This window comes from Vulpes lagopus, chromosome X, assembly GCF_018345385.1.
Source record: "Vulpes lagopus strain Blue_001 chromosome X, ASM1834538v1, whole genome shotgun sequence".
NCBI classification, from domain to species: domain Eukaryota; kingdom Metazoa; phylum Chordata; class Mammalia; order Carnivora; family Canidae; genus Vulpes; species Vulpes lagopus.
The window spans coordinates 104,114,252-104,132,422 of record NC_054848.1 but is presented as its reverse complement, the minus strand read 5'-3'; the positions used below and the strand labels follow the sequence as shown (position 1 = coordinate 104,132,422).

Sequence of the window (18,171 nt, the reverse complement as noted above, 5' to 3'; positions counted from 1 at the left end):
ATGAGTTCGAGCCCCACATTGGACAGAGAACCTATCTCAGAAAAAAAAAAAGTTACTTCTGTTCTGATTAAGGGTAAAATTCAAAACCAAATGAGCCCAATTCTTTTGACTGTTCCTGATGTTTAACAACTGAATTCTTCAGTGTTTCCTAAGACCATCACGATGACAAACATTTTTATGCTCCTTTTCCCCTGCCACCCCATAAAAATTGATTCGCAGACATTACTGCAGGCTCCCCAGTCTGCGAGCAGTACTAAAATGCTCAAACTAAATGTACTAAATCGTCGGACTAAATGCTCTACTGTAAAGAAAAAAAAGACACATTGCTGTGAGGCAGAGGCTGTGTTGCCTATAAATCCATTTACTTTATTCGCCCACAAGTTGAAAAAGAACAGGAGATTGGTGAGGAAATAATACTCAGGCTCTTGAGGCATCAGTTACCTGTATCAAGATACATTTGAATATTTTGATGTAAGCAGATATACATTCAGTATGAGCCTGAGCATGTGGTTCCAGGCTCTGATGTGTGGCCTCTGAGTTCCAAAGGGCTTTGGGGTAGAGGTGAGAGGCATCTGAAGGGCAGTGCTTCCCAGCAGGGTTAGAGACTGTACTGAGAAGGCCTAAGTTTTTTTGTTTTGTTTTTAAGATTTTATTTATTTATTCATGAGAGACACAGAGAGGGAGGCAGAGACTTAGGCAGAGGGAGAAGCAGGCTCCATGCAGGAAGCCCGATGTGGGACTTGATCCCGGTATGCCAGGATCACGCCCTGAGTCGAAGGTAGATGCTCAACAGCTGAGCCACCCAGGCATCCCAAGGCCTTAGTTTTCAAGTGGAGTCCAGATACTCTAGATATTCTTCTTCAGGTGGTGGGTCAGAAAGGGGAGCTCTGGCTAGTGAGAGACTTGAAGAGGGAGTGGGGATGGGTATGTTTGAGATATGACATCTGTGCTGGTAGCCTCTTAGGGCTCTTGGTTCCTGTTAAGGTCTTTGATGACACCCTGGGCGAGTGATGCCTGACCTGGAACCTTTCAAGGTTCCTGCTTGTACACGTAGTTCCATAGTGCAAGATCTGAAGCCTTCTGAAGCTTTCTGGAAATGCTTTATATGTGCCAAAGACAATGCCCGGAGTCTGCTTTTGGCTTGGGCTCTCCTTCCTACTCAGGTAATTGTGCATCCTTATGTAACCTTTCAAACTGAAGACTGAAAGGGACATTTATAGCAACCTGAAAGTTCTTCTCCTCTCTCTTTGCTCTTTCCAAGTTTGAACTTTGAGATCCTCAGGAAAAAACTTTCTTTGAAAGGAAATGACCTTAATTCCCTGCAGATTTAACAACAGGTTGTGGCCCTGCTCTGGTCTTCCGCTGAAGGACAGGACTGTGTGTGACACAGGGATCCCGGGGACAGACTAACTTTGAAAAATTGGGTAACTCTACTCTTGCCATGAAAAAGAGAAAGATTGCATGGCTCCTTTTTATACAGGAATCAAGATTGTCACAATTTGTTAGGCCTTTTATCTTGTGCATGGCTGTTTGCTCTGGTAGTGGGTTCATCTGGATACATTATTTTTTTAAAGATTTTATTTATTTATTCGAGGTGGGGAGGGAGGGGCAGAGACACAGGCAGAGGGAGAAGCAGGATCCACAGGGAGCCTGAGGTGAGATCCTGGGTCTCTGGGAGACCGCTAAATTGCTGAGCCACCGGGGCTGCCCTCATCTGGATACATTAAAGTGCAATTCTTTGTGCATTTTGAGTTCTCTGAGGAAAACTCTCATGTTGCATTGCTACAATAATGAGGGTACATGTTTTTGAAAGGGATTTTTACTTTGATTTAAGAGCTCTTCAATGGGCTTTATTTTTTAGAGAAATTTTAGGTTCATAGAGCAAATTTGAACAGAAAGTACAGCTTCCCCTTTTATCAACATTCTGCTCCAGAGTGGGACATTTGTTAAAATTGGTGAACCTACACTGATAGATCCTCATCACCCAAAGACCATCCTTTATGTCAGGGATCACTCCTGGTGATGTACATTCTTTGAGCTTGGACAAATGTATAGTGATTTAACTGCCCCCAAAATCACTTGTGCTCTGCCTGGTCATTCCTCCCTCCCTCCCTCCAACCCCTGGCAACCACTCATCTTTTTACTGTCTCCCGTAGTTTTGCCTTTTCCAGAACGTCATAGAGTGGGAATCATCCAGTATGTAACCTTTTCAGTTTGGCTTGTTTCACTGAGTAATAGGAATTTAAGCTTCCTCCATGTCTTTTCGTGGTTTGGTAGCTCACTTTGTTTTAGCCCTGAATAATATTTCATTGTCTGGATCGCCACAGTTTGTTTCTCCCATTTACCTATCGAAGGCTGTGTTGGCTGCTTCCAGATTTTGGTAATTTTGTACAAAGCTTCTCTAGACATCTCTGTGCAGGTTTTTGTGCAGAATAAGTTTTCAGCTCATTTGGATAAATACCAAGGAGTATGTGTATCTTCAGTTTTATAAAAAACTTCCAAACTCTCTTCCAAAGTGGCTGTGCCATTTTGCATCCCCCCCCCCGCCCCCAGCGATGAATGAGAGTTCCTGTTGCTCCACACCTGCAGCACCATTTGGTATTGTCAGTGTTTTGGATTCTGGCCATTCTCATTGGTGTGCAGTGGCATATCGTTGTTTTCATTCACAATTCCCCAGTGACCTGTGATGTGGACCATCTTCTCATATGCTTATTTGCCATCTGTAGATCTTTGAGATATCTGCTCAAGTCTTTGCCTCATTTTTTAAAAAAAGATTTTTATTTAAAAAAAAGATTTTTATTTATTCATGAGGGACACAGAGACAGAGAGAGGCAGAGACACAGGCAGAAGGAGAAGCAGGCTCCATGCAGGGAGCCCGATGTGGGACTCGATCTCAGGACCCCAGGATCATGCCCTGGGCTGAAGGCGGCGCCAAACTGCTGAGCCAACCGGGCTGCCCATCTTTGCCCCATTTTTTAAGCCTGCCTTTTTTTTTTTTTTTGGTTTGTTTTCTTATTACTCTTTTAAAAAAGATTTTATTTATTTATTCATTAGAGACACAGAGACAGAGGCAGAGACATAGGCAGAGGGAGAAGCAGGCTCCATTCGGGGAGCCTGATGTGGGACTTGATCCCAGGACTCCAGGATCACGCCCTGAGCCAAAGGCAGATGCTCAACCGCTGAGCCACCCAGGCGTCCCAGTTTTCTTATTACTTTTGATATTATTTGATCCTGTGACAGATGTTAACTTGGTCCCTTCTGACTGGCAGCTGGAAAGTTTGATTTTGGTTACATTTTCTACTTAGATATGTAGGGTCTTAAGCAGGCCATACCTGGTACACCTTCCCCTGGGCTTGGCAAAAGAGTCACTTTTATTAACCTGAAGTTCTGGTGAAAGGGCAAGTAAAAAGTTAGTGATCAACTAAGTGTGCACCCGCCACTCAACCTGTTGACTTCACAGACCTGGCAGGAAAGCACAGTTAGTCCTGCTGTAACGTAACATATTCATTCCTAAAGATCACTCTGCTCTGCAGAATCATGCAGTAAAACCACAGGCATGAGAAGATTAGGGCTAGGGTACAGCACTAAAAAACATAAGAGCACATTTAAAAACTAAAGAACCTAATAAAAAAATAGCATAGTTTTGCATGTGCCAAGTGATTAGGAAATACATAAGTACAACAAATATGGTAGGCGAAAGTGAAACGTGACATTAGCAAATGTGAAATTCACATGCTCAGGTTATTTCTTAAGGTATCAGTCACATTGGAACAAATTCATATTTTCAAATTGAGTGTTACAGCATAGCAGGCTCTAGTGAATACCCTTTGATGCATTCATTTTTTAAAAAGATTATTTGAGAGAGCGTGAGTGTAAATGGGTGGGGGGAGGCAGGGGCAGGAACAGAGAGGGAGGCAGAGGGACAAGTGGACTCCCGTGATCCTAGGACCCTGAGATCATGACCTGAGCTGAAACCAAACCAAGAGTTGGATGTTTAACTGACTGAGTCACCCAGGAGCCCCCCTACTATGCATTCTTGAGCATAGTAGGTCCCTTTCATTCTCATAGTAGCTTCTCCTAGATGATCTCCTTTGTGCTGTCTGAACTGCTGCCATCAATGACCCACTGAACCATGACTCTTAGCACCAGTCGATCCCTTCACCAGGGGCCTCGTGTGCTGCTTGGGAGGGCCAGGTAACATGTAGAGAGCTGACTTCTGGTTTTATATTGAGGGGTATGCTGGGTTGTTTGACCTCTTGCTTACTCAAAATTGCTGGTGTGGTGGATGAAGCATTGGCCAGCGTGGAATGGTGAGAAGGCTTCCTTGGAGCCAGGTGAGCTAGGGCTGGCCGCATATTTGAGCCCTCCTTGAACAGTCTTCATAGAGTCATTGAAAACATATTAGAAGCATGTCTTTCCAGAGTCTGGCATGAATATTAACAGGCCTATATTCAGTGGTGTCTGTGTCTCTTTCTGTGTATTTTTCCTCTTATGGATTATAGAAACCATTTCTTCCTCGGGAAACTTTTGATCATGTTAAAGACTCATTTCCAAAGGGAAAACAGTGCCTTAGAGAGAAATTTGTTTTCAAAAATAGACATTCATATCACAAATAAATATATAGACAAGCACTCTGATGACAATGACAATAAAATGCTGCCCAGGAAAGAAATACCTTATTTTCTGTTTGGAGGGAAGGATTCTTCACAAACTACAAATGCTCTGCTCTGTGTGTATCATCTCCTATATTCCCCCTCACTAAAGATGCTTTGGATCCAGAGTGGCTCTATTATTCTTGAAAAGCCTTGGGTTTTTCTGTAGATTGGCTGAGATTCTTAGCCTTAAAACTTTTTGCCATCCAGGAGCTACATCAAATTTATGAGGTTGCTGTGCTTGATTGGGAATGGGCCCTCTAGGTTGGGGTCTGATGGTTTAAAAAGGTTTTTGTTTTTGTTTTTTAAAATTTTTGTTTATTCATGAGAGACACAGAAAGAGACAGAGACCTAGGCAGAAGGAGAAGCAGGCTCCACGCAGGGAACCCAATATGGGACTCAATCCCGGTACTCCAGGACCACGCCCTGAGCCAAAGGCAGATTCACTCAACTGATGAACCACCCAGGTGTCCCTTAAAAAGGTTTTGTAAAGAAAATTCTGGATTCTCCAATCTCCAGTTCAAAGCAGTCCTGTTTTTATGGATCCTCCAATTTCTCTGTTGTTATTTGCTACTTAGGATCACTCTGTTGTCTGTAGAAATGTTGATAGAAATGTCACTGTTTCCCGGTAGAGAATAGGAAGGAGCTGAAATGTCACTGTTTCTGGTAGAGAATAGGAAGGAGCTGGTCTCTTTGCTCAGAGTGAGGGCAGTGGTTTTGATCCTTGGCTCACCAATGGCTTCGCTTACTTGAGAACTAAGTGTTAGTATTGATTTCCATGTATTTCCTCCTTTAATTCTCACAAAAAACATCGTCAAATGTATTTTGCACTCAGTTGAACTGTGACTTCTGCCCCTTGCACAGGATCAGGCAGCATGAGATTTGAACTCCAGATTTAAAAGAAAAAAAAATTTTTAAAGATTTTTTTTGGAAGATTTTATTTATTTCTGAGAGAGAGAGAGAGAGAGAGAGAGAGAGAGAGAGAGAGAGAGAGAGAGAGAGAAAGGCAGGCAGAGACACAGGCAGGTGAAGAAGCAGGCTCCATGCAGGGAGCCTGATGTGGGACTCGATCCCGGGACTCTAGGATCACGCCCTGGGCTGAAGGAAGGCACCAAACCACTGAGCCACCAGGGATCCCCAGAAAAAAAAAATTTAATGAAATCTCTACCTCTGGCATGGGGCTCAAACTCACAACTCCGAGATCAAGAGTCATACATACCACTAACTGAGCCAGCCAGGTGCCCCAGGATTTTCTTTTCTTTGAAGATTTTATTTATGTATTTGAGAGAGAGCAGCACATGAGCAGGGGGAGGGGCAGAGGGAGAGGAAGAAGCAGATTGCCCCCTGAGTAGGGAGCCTGATGCATGGGTGAGGGTCATCTATCTCAGGAAACCCCCCACCCCAGCACCCCCAAGATCATGACCTGAGCTGAAGGTAGATGCTTAACTGAGCCACTCAAGTGCCCCAGGATTTTCTTTTTTAAATTTTTAAAAAAGTGTTAGTATCTTTCTTTTTAAGATTTCTTTACTTATTTTATTTTATTTTATTTTATTTTTCTTTACTTATTTTAGAGATAGTGTGAGTGAGTGTGGGGAGGGCTGAGGCAGAAGGAGAGAGAAACTTTCACAGACCCTTCAGTGAGCTTGGAACCCGACACAGGGCTTGATCTCATGAACCTGAGATCATGACCTGAGCTGAAACCAGGAGTTGGACGCTTAACCAACTCTGCAACCCAGGTATCCCCCCCTCCCCATTTTTTACTCTTTCATTTATTTTTTATTGAGGTAAGTTTCACATAACAAAATTTACCATTTCTTTCTTTTTTTAAAAAAAGATTGATTTATTCACGAGAGAGAGAGAGAGAGAGGGAGAGAGGCAGAGACACAGGGAGAGGGAGAAGCAGGTTCCTTGTAGGGAGCCTGATGAGGGACTCGACCTTGGATCCTGGGATAACGCCCTGAGCAGAAGGCAGCTGCTCAACTGCTGAACCATCCAGGCATCCCGAAAATTCACCATTTCAACCATTTTAAAGGGTACAATCCAGTGGTACTTAGTATGTTCTCAGCATTGTGCAACTGTCAACACTTTCTAATTGTAGAACATTTTCATCCTCTGAGAAGTAAAATTCTGCACCCATTAAGTTACTACTCATCTCCCACCCCATATCCATTTGATTGGCAATTTTTTAAAGAAGATTTTATTTATTTATTCATGAAAGACACACACACACACACACAGAGAGAGAGAGAGAGAGAGAGAGGGGCAGAGACACAGACAGAAGGAGAAGCAGGCTCCATGCAGGGAGCCTGACGTGTGACTCGATCCCGGGACTCCAGGACCACGCCTCAGGCTGAAGGCAGGTGACAAACTGCTGAGCCACCCAGGGACCCCCAGATTGGCAATTATTAATCTCATTTCTGTTTCTCTCTCTCTTTTTTTTAAATCTACGATAGTCAGAGAGAGAGAGGTAGAGGGAGAAGCAGGCTCCATGCACCGGGAGCCCGACGTGGGATTCGATCCCGGGTCTCCAGGATCACGCCCTGGGCCAAAGGCAGGCGCCAAACCACTGCGCCACCCAGGGATCCTTCATTTCTGTTTCTATAGATTTTGCCGATTCTGGATATTTCATGTAAATGGATCCTAAAAAAATCTGACCTTTTGTGCCTGGCTTCTGTCACTTAGCATAATGTTTTCAAGGTTTATCTCCAAGTGTTGTATCTTTCGGTATTTCATTTCTTTTTATTATGGCTGAATATTATTCCGCCACATGGACATACCACATTTTTTTATCCATTTGTCATTTGGTGGACATTGGGTTTCCACTTGTTGGCTATTTTGAATAGTGCTATGACCATACACACACACACACACACAGACACACACACGTTTTTGTCTGAACACCTGTTTTCAATTGTCTTGACTACAGTTGATCTTTAACAACACAGGATTGAACTGTGGGGGCCCATTTATATGTGGAGGTTTTTTTAAGATTCTAATTATTTATTCATGACAGACAAAGAGAGGCAGAGACACAGGCAGAGGGAGAAGCAGGCTCCATGCAGGGAGCCCAACGTGGGACTCGATCTCAGGTCTCCAGGATCACACCCTGGGCTGAAGGTGGTGCTAAACCGCTGAGCCACCCGGGTTGCCCTGTGGATTTTTTTTTAAAGATTTATTAATTTATTTATGATAGACACAGAGAGAAAGAGAGAGAGAGGCAGAGACACAGGAGGAGGGAGAAGCAGGCTCCATGCCGGGAGCCGGATGTGGGACTCCAGGATCGCGTCCTGGGCCAAAGGCAGGCACCAAACCGCTGAGCCACCCAGGGATCCCCTGTGGATTTTTAAAATCATTACTGTAAATGTTACTCGCCCTTCCTTATGGTTTTCTTTTTTCCCCCAAAGTTTTTTATTTTTTTAAAGTAACCTCTACTCCAAAGTGTGGGGCTTGAAGCTACAACCCCAAGATCAAGAGTCACGTGCTCTAACAACTGAGCCAGCCAGTTGCCCCATCTTCCTTATGTTTTCTCAGTAACATTTTCTTTTGTCTAGCTTATTTTATTGTGTAAATACAGTATATAACATACGAAATATGCATTAACTGTGTTATCAGTGAGGTTTCTGGTGAGTAGGCTATTAGTGGTTAAGTTTTCAGGGTATCTAGTTTTAAGCAGATTTTTGACTGCATTGGTAGGGGGTGGGGGTTGGTGTCCCAAGCCCCTATGTTATTCAGGAGTCAACTGTGTATGTATACCTAGGAGTGGAGTTACCCGGTCACATGGTAATTCTGTGTTAAACTTTTTTGGGGGGATTGCCCAACTATTTTCCATGGTGGCTGTGCACCATTTTACATTACCATCAGCAGTGTGTGAGGTGAGCACAGATCTTTTCGACTCCAGAGGCTGTGCTCATTTTCTTGGACCATGCTGTCTCCTAATAACTGCTGAAGGGCTCCAGCAACCCCCTGCCCAATCTCAGCTCTAGCCAATAACAGAAAACATGTATACTGTCTCACGTTGTGGGCGAAATTGTTGGTAATATGGATTTGGCTTGGGGAAAAGGGGTTTGAGGTTTGTCAGTGGACATCCTCATCTTCCTCAGTGTCAGGTAGTGGTTTAGAATCACATACTATATGATTTCAGTTCTGAGAAATGGTCCACAACAAACAAATCCATAGAGAGAATGTAGGATCAGGGATCCCTGGGTGGCGCAGCGGTTTGGCGCCTGCCTTTGGCCCAGGGCGCGATCCTGGAGACCCGGGATCGAATCCCACATCAGGCTCCCGGTGCATGGAGCCTGCTTCTCCCTCTGCCTGTGTCTCTGCCTCTCTCTCTCTCTCTCTGTGACTATAATACATAAAAAAAAAAAAAAGAATGTAGGATCAGTGGCTGATGGCTGGCTGCTGAGGTCCTAGGAAGTGATGTGATGACTAAGGTGTGGGGTTTCTTTTGGGGAGGGGAGTAATTGATTGTGGTGATGGTTACACAACTTTAAATGCACTAAAAGGCAATGTGTGGCACACTTTAAATGGGTGAATTATATGACATGTGAATTATATCTCACTAAAACATGAAGAAAACCAGTGTAGGTTGTGGAGCCTTACTGCCACTTACTAGTTCTGGTCTTAGACAAGTTCTTTAGTGACTCTGCTCCCGTGTTCATATATGTAGAAGGGAGTAAAATAGTAAGTTATGTACCTCCCTCCTAGAATTGAGATGATCAAAGCAGCTGATACAGATAATATAGTGCTTGGCATGGTGCCTGAGACATAACAAGTGCTCAGTGGATGTTGCTAACTATTAATATTAGCATCATAAAATATTTTTTGAAGGTCCAACTGATAGATGGTGTTCATGATAGGGCAGCAAAGGCAGGAAATGTGTAGAATTCCTCTTAAAATTCTTAGTTCAGCGCTGCTGCCAAGGGAAATGAATAATACAGGACAATGTAATGCGGCAATAATTCGGATAGTAATGAGAGATGAGGTCATGTGGCAGGGGGTGCTGGGTAGACATGGGGGCTAGAAAAAGAATATTGGTGGTGATGCAGGAGAGGAAATAGTATTACAAAAGGCTACTCTGCCCTCACTGACAACAGATGTTGGGAGGTCTTGGGCTCTGGGCTCCAGGGCCTCTGACCCCCTTGAAATTCTCTCCGGTTCCTTTGGAGGTCATGATCCCACAGTTGGAGGAGTCCTGGTATAGATTAGCTTCCTTGGGTATGTTTTCCTCTCGCTCTCCCGAATGCCTCCCTTCCCCAGGGTTTTGAGGATTTTGAGGACCTGGGAGCTAGGTGCTCACGGTAGCAAACCAGCAGCTTTTCAGGGGAAACAGGAAAAATCCGGGATGGGGGACACCCCGGCCGGAGTCTGAACCCCACGGATCTGAGAGTGAAAAGAAATTGGAAGAAAGCAGCTTGGCCCGCGGCTCTCAGGTTGAAGGGCCTCCAGAAAAAGCGCGCCCACCGCTGTCTGTGTTCATACTCGCAGGCTTCATGCCTCAAGAATCTGCGTGGCGCCTCCCCATCAGCGTCCCTCGTGGGGGCAGCCAAGGCAGAGACCGGCAGCCTCCCTGCCTCCAGCTCCTCGAGGAGGCAGGCCCCAAGCTCACGCACGAAGGGACCGAAGAGCTCTTCCAGACAACAGGCTGCGCAGCGCAGGTGGACAGGCCGTCAGCCGAGCGTGTCCGGTGCCGACGCTGTCCAGGTCCCGGTTGGCTTTCCCAGAGTGCATTTCTGCCGACTGTGCACCTCCTTAGAGTACGTGGCCTGGGGTGGTGCGCAGAGCGCGTGTGCGCCTCAGCTGGGCAGAGCCTGAGCTTCCCTCCCGCGAGGCAGCAAGCGGCCGGGTAAGCGCGGGAGCGTGGGTGTGCGCTCCTGCGAGGCCATGAGGGCGTCCGTGCTGGATTCCGTCATGGAGGTAGGAATGTCATGGCAGCTGGAGCCGCACACGCGCACACCGTGCCCAGACACATGCTTGGGCAGTCATGTCAGATACGGGGCTTTGGCTGCCAGAAGGCCTGGCGAGTGTTAAATGCCATTGGCAGGGACCCCGGGGTCAGGGGTTGGGGGGGCGCGGAGTGGGCAGCTCTGTCACCCTGGGGAGGTTTCTCTGGGCAGCGGGAGAGGGCCCCGGGCTCAGACTGATTTGTGGCCTCCCCTGTCCGCCCACCCCTCCCCGGCCTGCTGTCTGTCCATCAGCTGCAGGACCGCTGGCCTGAGCACAAGGCTGCTCCTTGGCTTTGAGCCAGTGGCGAGCTGGGAGCCTGTGACTTTGAGACTTGGCCCTTTTCAGTTCTCTTTGTTCAGAAAAAAGTTTCATCCTGGCTCTCTTCAGTGGCTGCCGAGGATTAGGAGAACCCCGGGGAGACTTGGCTATAGGACAGCTCTCAAAGCTGTGCTGGGAAATTTGAAGAGGGGCCATTTCTCTCTGTCTTATTGCAAGTTAACATTCTTCTCTCCCTTCCTAAATGAGTTTTTACTGTTGCAAACCCTACGGGCATAATCCCCTGCAGCTATGGAGGGGATTAGACCAGTACCTAGACCAATAAAATGGTTTAAGGACCGTTGCAGTGGACAGTATGAAGGAAAGTTCAAATCTAGGCACTCGTTTTTAATAGTCGTACCAGTTAGAGCCACTACTGACTTTCTTGGTTTAGCATTTCTCATTCTTGGCGGGGGGGGGGGGGGGGGGGGGGGGGGGGGAGGAGTCTGCTTTTCATGGGTTGTAAAGAAAAAGAAAGCAGGAAGGCTTTGCTCTCCTGAACAGAGCTTGAGAATTGGATTGCTAAGGGGCCAAGGGCTGTGGTACTCCCAAGTACAAGTGGGCCATTTTCAAGAATGTGTAACTACTTGTAGTTTCTGCAGTTAATATTCTTAAGAAATGGAAATTGCCTCAGCTGTAAAGTGGTTTCCTATTAAGCTTTCTTTTTTTTTAGTGTCAATGGCTTTTACCTTTAAAAAATCCTATTTTTTCAGTGATTACGAACAAATTGTTTTTGAGAATCTGGACACTATAATAGATGAACAGATTTTTTTTTTTTGTATTTTCCTTAAGCTGCCTTTTGGTATAAATCTACAAAAATGCCTTTATCCAGCTTGTTACCATGTTTCTTTTGGTACTTGGGGACAACTTTACTATGAAGTGCTTCCATTAAAATTATTTCCTTGAGGACACATTAACAAAGCAGAAAGCTGTGGACTACTATATATACACATACCAGGGGTGGGTAGTTCAGTTTCTGTAATCCCACAATACACAAATGTTGGCAGGATTTCAATGATAGTATTAATCCTGTGAGATACTTTGTCATGCATGATAGATGATATTTACAAATTGAGGTCTGAAATGGTCAGAAGCTTTGAAGATACTTTATTATGCAGTATGTGGAAGTGGAAGTGTTTATATTACTTGTTTTAGATGATATTGGCCAACCAGGCAGCAAAAAATACACAGTCTCGTAATAGGCTGCAACAGTTTCATAACAAACCTGCAGGTTCCTGGGGAGTTTTTACAGCCTAAACCAACAAGGTTTGTCAAAGGTTTTGCCAAGGTCTTAAAACCCTATGGGCTACTCGGAGGATTTTGATATCTCCTGTGAAATGCTAGTCCATTTATATGCCATCCATATACCTGTTGAGTGACTTTCTTAGTAAATTTTTGTGTGGGGAACTTAGAGTGGAATCTGATAGCCCTGCCATGAAGAGCTCCTGGTTCTTTAAGGGCTCTGCTTGATTAATGAGAAAGGATTTGAGCATAATTAGGAATCACAGTGCGTTTGAAGACTGGAAGTGGAAGCCCAAGAAGGGTCACTGATTTGTTCTCAAGGTCCTAGAGGCAGATTGACATGCTGGGCCTTGTTTCCTCCCAACATGTGTAACCAACTGTAGGTTTGCTTTCCTTTACCCTTCGCCCCCTTCACCTCCCAATTTTGGGTACTTCTAAGCTTTTAAAGGTTTCCATGATCAAAGAAGCTCCGTTCACCCTGGCCAGACTCTTTGGGACTTTGCACATTTTCTTTTTTTTTTTTTTTCTTTCCCCAACTACCTTGCACCTTTGGGCTATTTCTCCCACTGGGCTTCTCCCTTCCTGTGCCTTTTTCTTTTTTCTTCTTTCTCCCCCACCCTTCTGCAGAAAGTCTATTCCATAGTCTTCCTGAGTTTTAGAACAGCATGGTAGTCTGGGCACAATCAAATTACCCTTTTGGATACAGAGTAGGGCTTTTCTCTTTAGAGGCTATAGGGGGAGGTTTTGGTTTCTCTTAACCCCTTCCCGTGATGCCAGACACTTGCAGCCATGACAGTATGATAGATTGGTGGCTTTTTCTTTCCTAGCTTTATTGGCGTAGAAGCCATAAGCTACAAAACTCACTCCAAGTGTACAATTCAGTGGTTTTCATATGTTTCTGGAGTTGTGTGGCCATCACCACAGTCTGCTGAGAAGATTTTTGTCACCCCAAGAAGAAACCTTGTACCTTGCCTCCTCTCCCAGGCCTTGGCAGCTGCTTTCTGTGCACAGATTGATGTCTTGGGGCCCAATATGCCGTCCTGTCCCCGTAAAGAAAGGTGTCATTTGGTTGCCCACTCACTCAGCTTGATTGTAGTCTTCCTGGGTTTTGCCCATCCTCCCTCGTTGGCCAGACCTGCCACTGACTGCTTTAGAGACAAATAAACTGGGAGATGAGTGCATTCTGTACTGCCATTCCTATGCCAGAGACTTCCAGAATGGGGCCTTGGAGGACCTCTGTGTGAATCTCCTCTGTCTGACTTCCGGCAACCTCATTTTTGTTAGATGACCACTTACTCTTTGCCCCTAAACCCTGGTGATGGGAAACCCCCTGACTGGAAGCTTCCTTAGGGCAGGGACTTTGTAACCCGAGTTCCAGGGCTAATGTCTGTCTGCCACATAATAGGCACACATCATTCACCAAGTGAGTGAATTTACTTGCTGATGTTAATAGAGATTAAATTATCCTAGTTTTTTTTTAAAAAAGATTTTATTTATTTATTCATGAGAGAGAAAGGCAGAAAAACCGGCAGAGGGAGAAGCAGGCTCCCTGAGGGGAGCCCAGTGCAGGACTTGATCCCAGGACCCAGGATCATGCCCTGAGCCAAAGGCAGACATTCAACCACTGAGCCACCCAGGCATCCATAAAGATTTTATTTATTTATGTTAGAGAGGGCTTACAGGAAGAGAGGGGCAGAGAGTCTTAAGTAGACTGTGCACTGACTGCAGAACCCAATGCAGGGCTCCATCCCATACCCTGATCACGACCTGAGCTGAAACCAAGAGCCAGATGCCCCAGAATTACCCCAGCATTTTGACACATACCTGTCATTGTTAGTTAATTGAGTTCATTTTTACTTTTGTGCTTTTCTCTTTTTTTGTGCTTTTTGGGGTGCTTTTCTTTTAAATAGAATAATTTAAAAAAAGTAGCATGTAAAATGGGTATCACCATACATTCAGGTTGTATCCCATTTTGGCTTCTGATCAGAAATGTACTCATCTCTTACTATAAATGTACTCATCTCTTACTATGTTTCTTGTGAGTTTTGTTCCTATCCGGGAGCCAACACCATGATACTCTGTGAAGTAAGCATTCAAGGAAAAAAATAGTAGGTTTGGAGGACCAGTTATGTTTATTTTTTCCTACTAATGCTGTAGAAATCTGTGCTTCAGGTAGCTGCTTTGATTCTTCGTAGAGCTTTATCTGAGGAGGAGCTTCTGGTAAGGAATGCTTTTACTTGCAATCAAGTACATGCCTGTTGCAGTCAGAAAAGTAAGTGGGCGTGAACAGTTTCTATCTCAGATTCCTTGAATTGCCATCACCATGGGCCTGGTATAGAATTGAGAAAGTGTCAGTAAAATGTTAATAGTTCCATGCCAGGAGTTCAGAGCCTTCCATGACACAGCACACACTGCCCTCTGGCATCAGCAAAAATTCACAAGTGAAACCTGTTGGGTCATTTGGTTTTAATGTTGTCCAACAATAGGATATTAAAAGCCACACACTCAGGAACAGAATATTGAAAATTGCTTTGAACTTTCAAAGCTTGCTATCTAAAATACCCCGGCAACTTTCAAAAAGTGATAGGCAGTGTGGCAGTTCCTAAAAGACATGTGCTTGCTCTTAAGCAAACGCCTAAAATGTTCCTAATTTGTACCAGAGACCTTATCAAAGGGCTTTGCAAAACTTCCAGTTCGGCAATTATGCGTATTAGTTGAGCTTAACCTCTTGAGTCATAGGGTGGGGAGGAGGGAATTATCGTTTTATTCTCCTTTCAGCTCTGGAGGCAGGTGGACCTTTCTAAGAGTAGACTGTGGCCTAGTGGGAAAGGATTTGATAAGAAAAGGGAGGGAATTGAGAGAATCCTCTTTTAGAAGTTGGCACCGCTTGCTTCCAAGAGCACCATTCCAACTGTGTGCTGTAGACATGGGAGCTCCGAACAAAAATGTTCCAGCCCCATCAGTGTAAACTACCTCATGTTAGGCTTTAGATTTTCACTGCTCCCACCCTCAGGCCCCTTTTTAGCTACAATACAACTAGGAAGGAAGCCTTTCTGAAAAATCGCTTTCACTGTTCCTTCTTAGTAAAGAATTTTTAACAGTCCAGAAGACAAAACTGCATGTCAGGAAAATAAGGGACACGTATCTGGGTGTCTGTGACCTTTAAGTAATAATAATGCATTGTCCTAGAGTTGGGATCTTGTGTTTCTTCAGGAGAAGCTTTTAAGTAGATTGTAAAAGAGAAGGTCAGAGAAATATTTTAGGAGATGCAAGGTATCTTACTTTGTAAAGACAACTGTCAGCAACCAGATTTTTAAGAAATGCAGTCTTCCTCAGGAAAGATGAAGGGGTAGTGGTTTCTTTATCGGTAAATGGAGACCATAGCTATTTTTCTCTGACATTTGGCAATAGAGCAGAAATCTTTTACTGTATTTTGCCTTTTAGGAAAACTTAAAATTTACCTTTGGGGTGTGTGTGTGTGTGAGGGGGAGAGAGAGAGGCGGTGGGAGGATACGTTCCCCTTTATGTCCTTTGTCTTGAATTTTAATCATTTCCAAAAAAATGTTAAAAACTGGAAGAATTCTGAGCGAGCTAGTCACTAAATGTTATTATTGAACCAGAAAATGCATTTTCTGGTATTTTCTCTGTGAGCATCTCAGACTTGGGATTGCCAGAAGCAACCCTGAAGCTGATTGATTGTCTTGGGCAGGGGGCACTTGGTCATAAGTGTAGATGGTTGGAGAGTGGGCTCTAAGTGTTAATCTTTAGAGTGGTCAGGAGATTTCTTTCTAGAAAATGAATACTGGCATGTTATGATTACCCTTAACATATACCCTTGGGTATATATGACAAAACAAAAAGACTTTCTGAAATTTAAAAGCAAAATTTGGGTTTCATGTAACCTCTTTCAACCTGTAGAGCCCTGGTCTGGGTGGAGTAGCTTGGCACTTGGGCTCAGGGATGAAGGCACGAACCCACTCATTTAGGGTGGGAGCAGCAAGCATTTCTCTGAAATCACCTGCAGCTCCCTTGACTCAATATTACAATGACTTTTGGAATGTCCCGGAAGTAAATTGCTTGTCTCAAGGCCTCAGTTTCTGTTGGGTGAGTTAATTAACTCACCTCTCCCTGTGAGAAGCATGGTAACTGGTCTAGTGGCCTAAAGTTCCTTGTATTAATCAATTTGGAAAAAGAGAAATCAACTAAAACATACTTTTTTTTTTCTGTCCAAGAATTGATACACTCATTTGATAGAATTGATATAGCCATTAAGGAGCCTTGTGTATACAAATAGCCTTGTGTATAAAGATGGCTTTATTTATTTTACAAGTGATAGCTGCAGGCTTTATTTGATAAGTTTGAGATTACAAAATCTGAGCTTATTTTGCAGCATCGGGGCAGAGGAGGCTGTTGACTTTTCCCAGAAGACAACAGTGATTTGAGTAAAGCAGAAGAATTTGTAGAATTTGTAGAAGTGCGTGCACACTTGTGTGTGTGTGTGTGTAAACACAGTTTCAGTCTTGAATACCATGATTCAAAGGACTGAATATTTGCCCTAATAACGTAACTAAAAAAAATAATAATAAAAGAACATAACTGAGTCTGAATTGCTTCTTAGCAGTCTGTAGTTATGCCTTGTCTTGTTTGTTCCACTGGTCATGACAAACCCTGAGAAGTAGAGATAGTGAAGCTAGCCTAGGCCTAAAAGTCAAGAATTAAAGTAGGCTTTTAATTAACAGTTTTTAAGTTTGCCATAGTTTCCAATTACATTTATATTTGAACAGGAAGAAGGCTTAGGACTTGACTTCATTTCCTAACGTGCTCCTGAAACATCGAATGGGAACTTGCTTTTTTAAAGACTAATTTCAGATGTGTGGAAGTGCACACATACACGCACATCCAGACACACAGCAGCTACGTTGGGATGCCTTAGCTTGACGAATTTTTCAAATATTTTAGCAAAGGTTTCAGAGCACTCATGAAACAAAAGCATTAAGGATTGCTTGTCATAGCTAATAAAGTTTGCTTGGATCTCACTTAATTTTTCTGCTTCACTTCACAAAGTAATTGAAACTTCCCTTTTTGCTTTGAGTTCCCCCCACCCCATCCCAAGAGCTACCGTCTTAAAAGAACATCTCTTTTGGTTAGCAATGCTGTGGAATTTTTCTGAATGTAGAACTAGTTCTTCAAATAGTTATTGAGAGTAGTGGTCATTCAATCCTTGGAAGGGAAATTAGTTAAATCTGCAAGTGGCTTTTGGAGGCCAAAGAATATCCAAGGAGAAAAAAAGGGTTATTACAACTTGAGCATTTAAAGCATCTCTTGGGTAAGCCTGGAAATGTGATCCTGGATGAAAAGTAGAGATGATGGAACTGTCCCTCTGGAACAAAGAAGGTATGAAAAAATAAGCCCCGATTGACAACAAAACTGGAGAACTTTACAGGAGCTCTCAATTGATGCAGATGAGCTAAAGTAATGAATTTCCCAGTGCTCCATGTTGTTTGCTGCTTTATTTCAAGTGGTTCTCTAGAAAATTGCTTTTTCCAACAAATAAAAACAATGCTGGAGCTCTTAACCAACTGTTATAAAATAGTCCCCTCCTCCCTCCCTTCCAACCATGTTTTGTTTTGGGTTAACAGTAAAAGACAAAACAGATTGTTGACTTGACCAAAAAATGGGGGGACAGATTTTGCTGCTGTGGCTGCTGAGGTGAACAAAATCCTCAGATTGCATATCCTCTATTCTCCGGGCAAAAGCTTATTTTGGGAGCGATGTGGGTGGGTTTTGAGGAGCTCTTCTGTTTTTGTTTTAAAGCATTTGGTAAGAAGACACTTGACTTTGAAATTTTATTTTCATACGTACTGGCTTGAGAGACCTGACCTCCCACCTCCACTCAATCTACCTTGTCAACTTTCATTTTTAACTAAGTAATCAACTGGTTGACATAACTTGCTTATTTTACAAGCAATCATATGGGAGTAATTTGGCCTTTTTTTTTTTTATCAAGTTGAGTGTT

The 18,171-nt window shown here is 43.8% G+C and overlaps 1 protein-coding gene across 2 annotated transcripts in view; it reads left to right on the top strand.

Moving 5' to 3' along the window:
* The window catches only part of GPC4 (glypican 4), a 109,620-nt gene that overhangs the window by 25,575 nt on the left and 65,874 nt on the right, over nucleotides 1-18,171 (top strand). Inside the window, exon 1 of one of the 2 annotated variants that reach the window (XM_041741630.1) lies at nucleotides 10,418-10,568. The exons of the other annotated variant lie outside the window; for it this stretch is intronic. The gene's annotated coding sequence lies outside the window, so the exon portion shown is untranslated. Of the gene's footprint in view, nucleotides 1-10,417; nucleotides 10,569-18,171 lie in introns of those variants that run through there. 2 annotated transcript variants of the gene reach the window in all.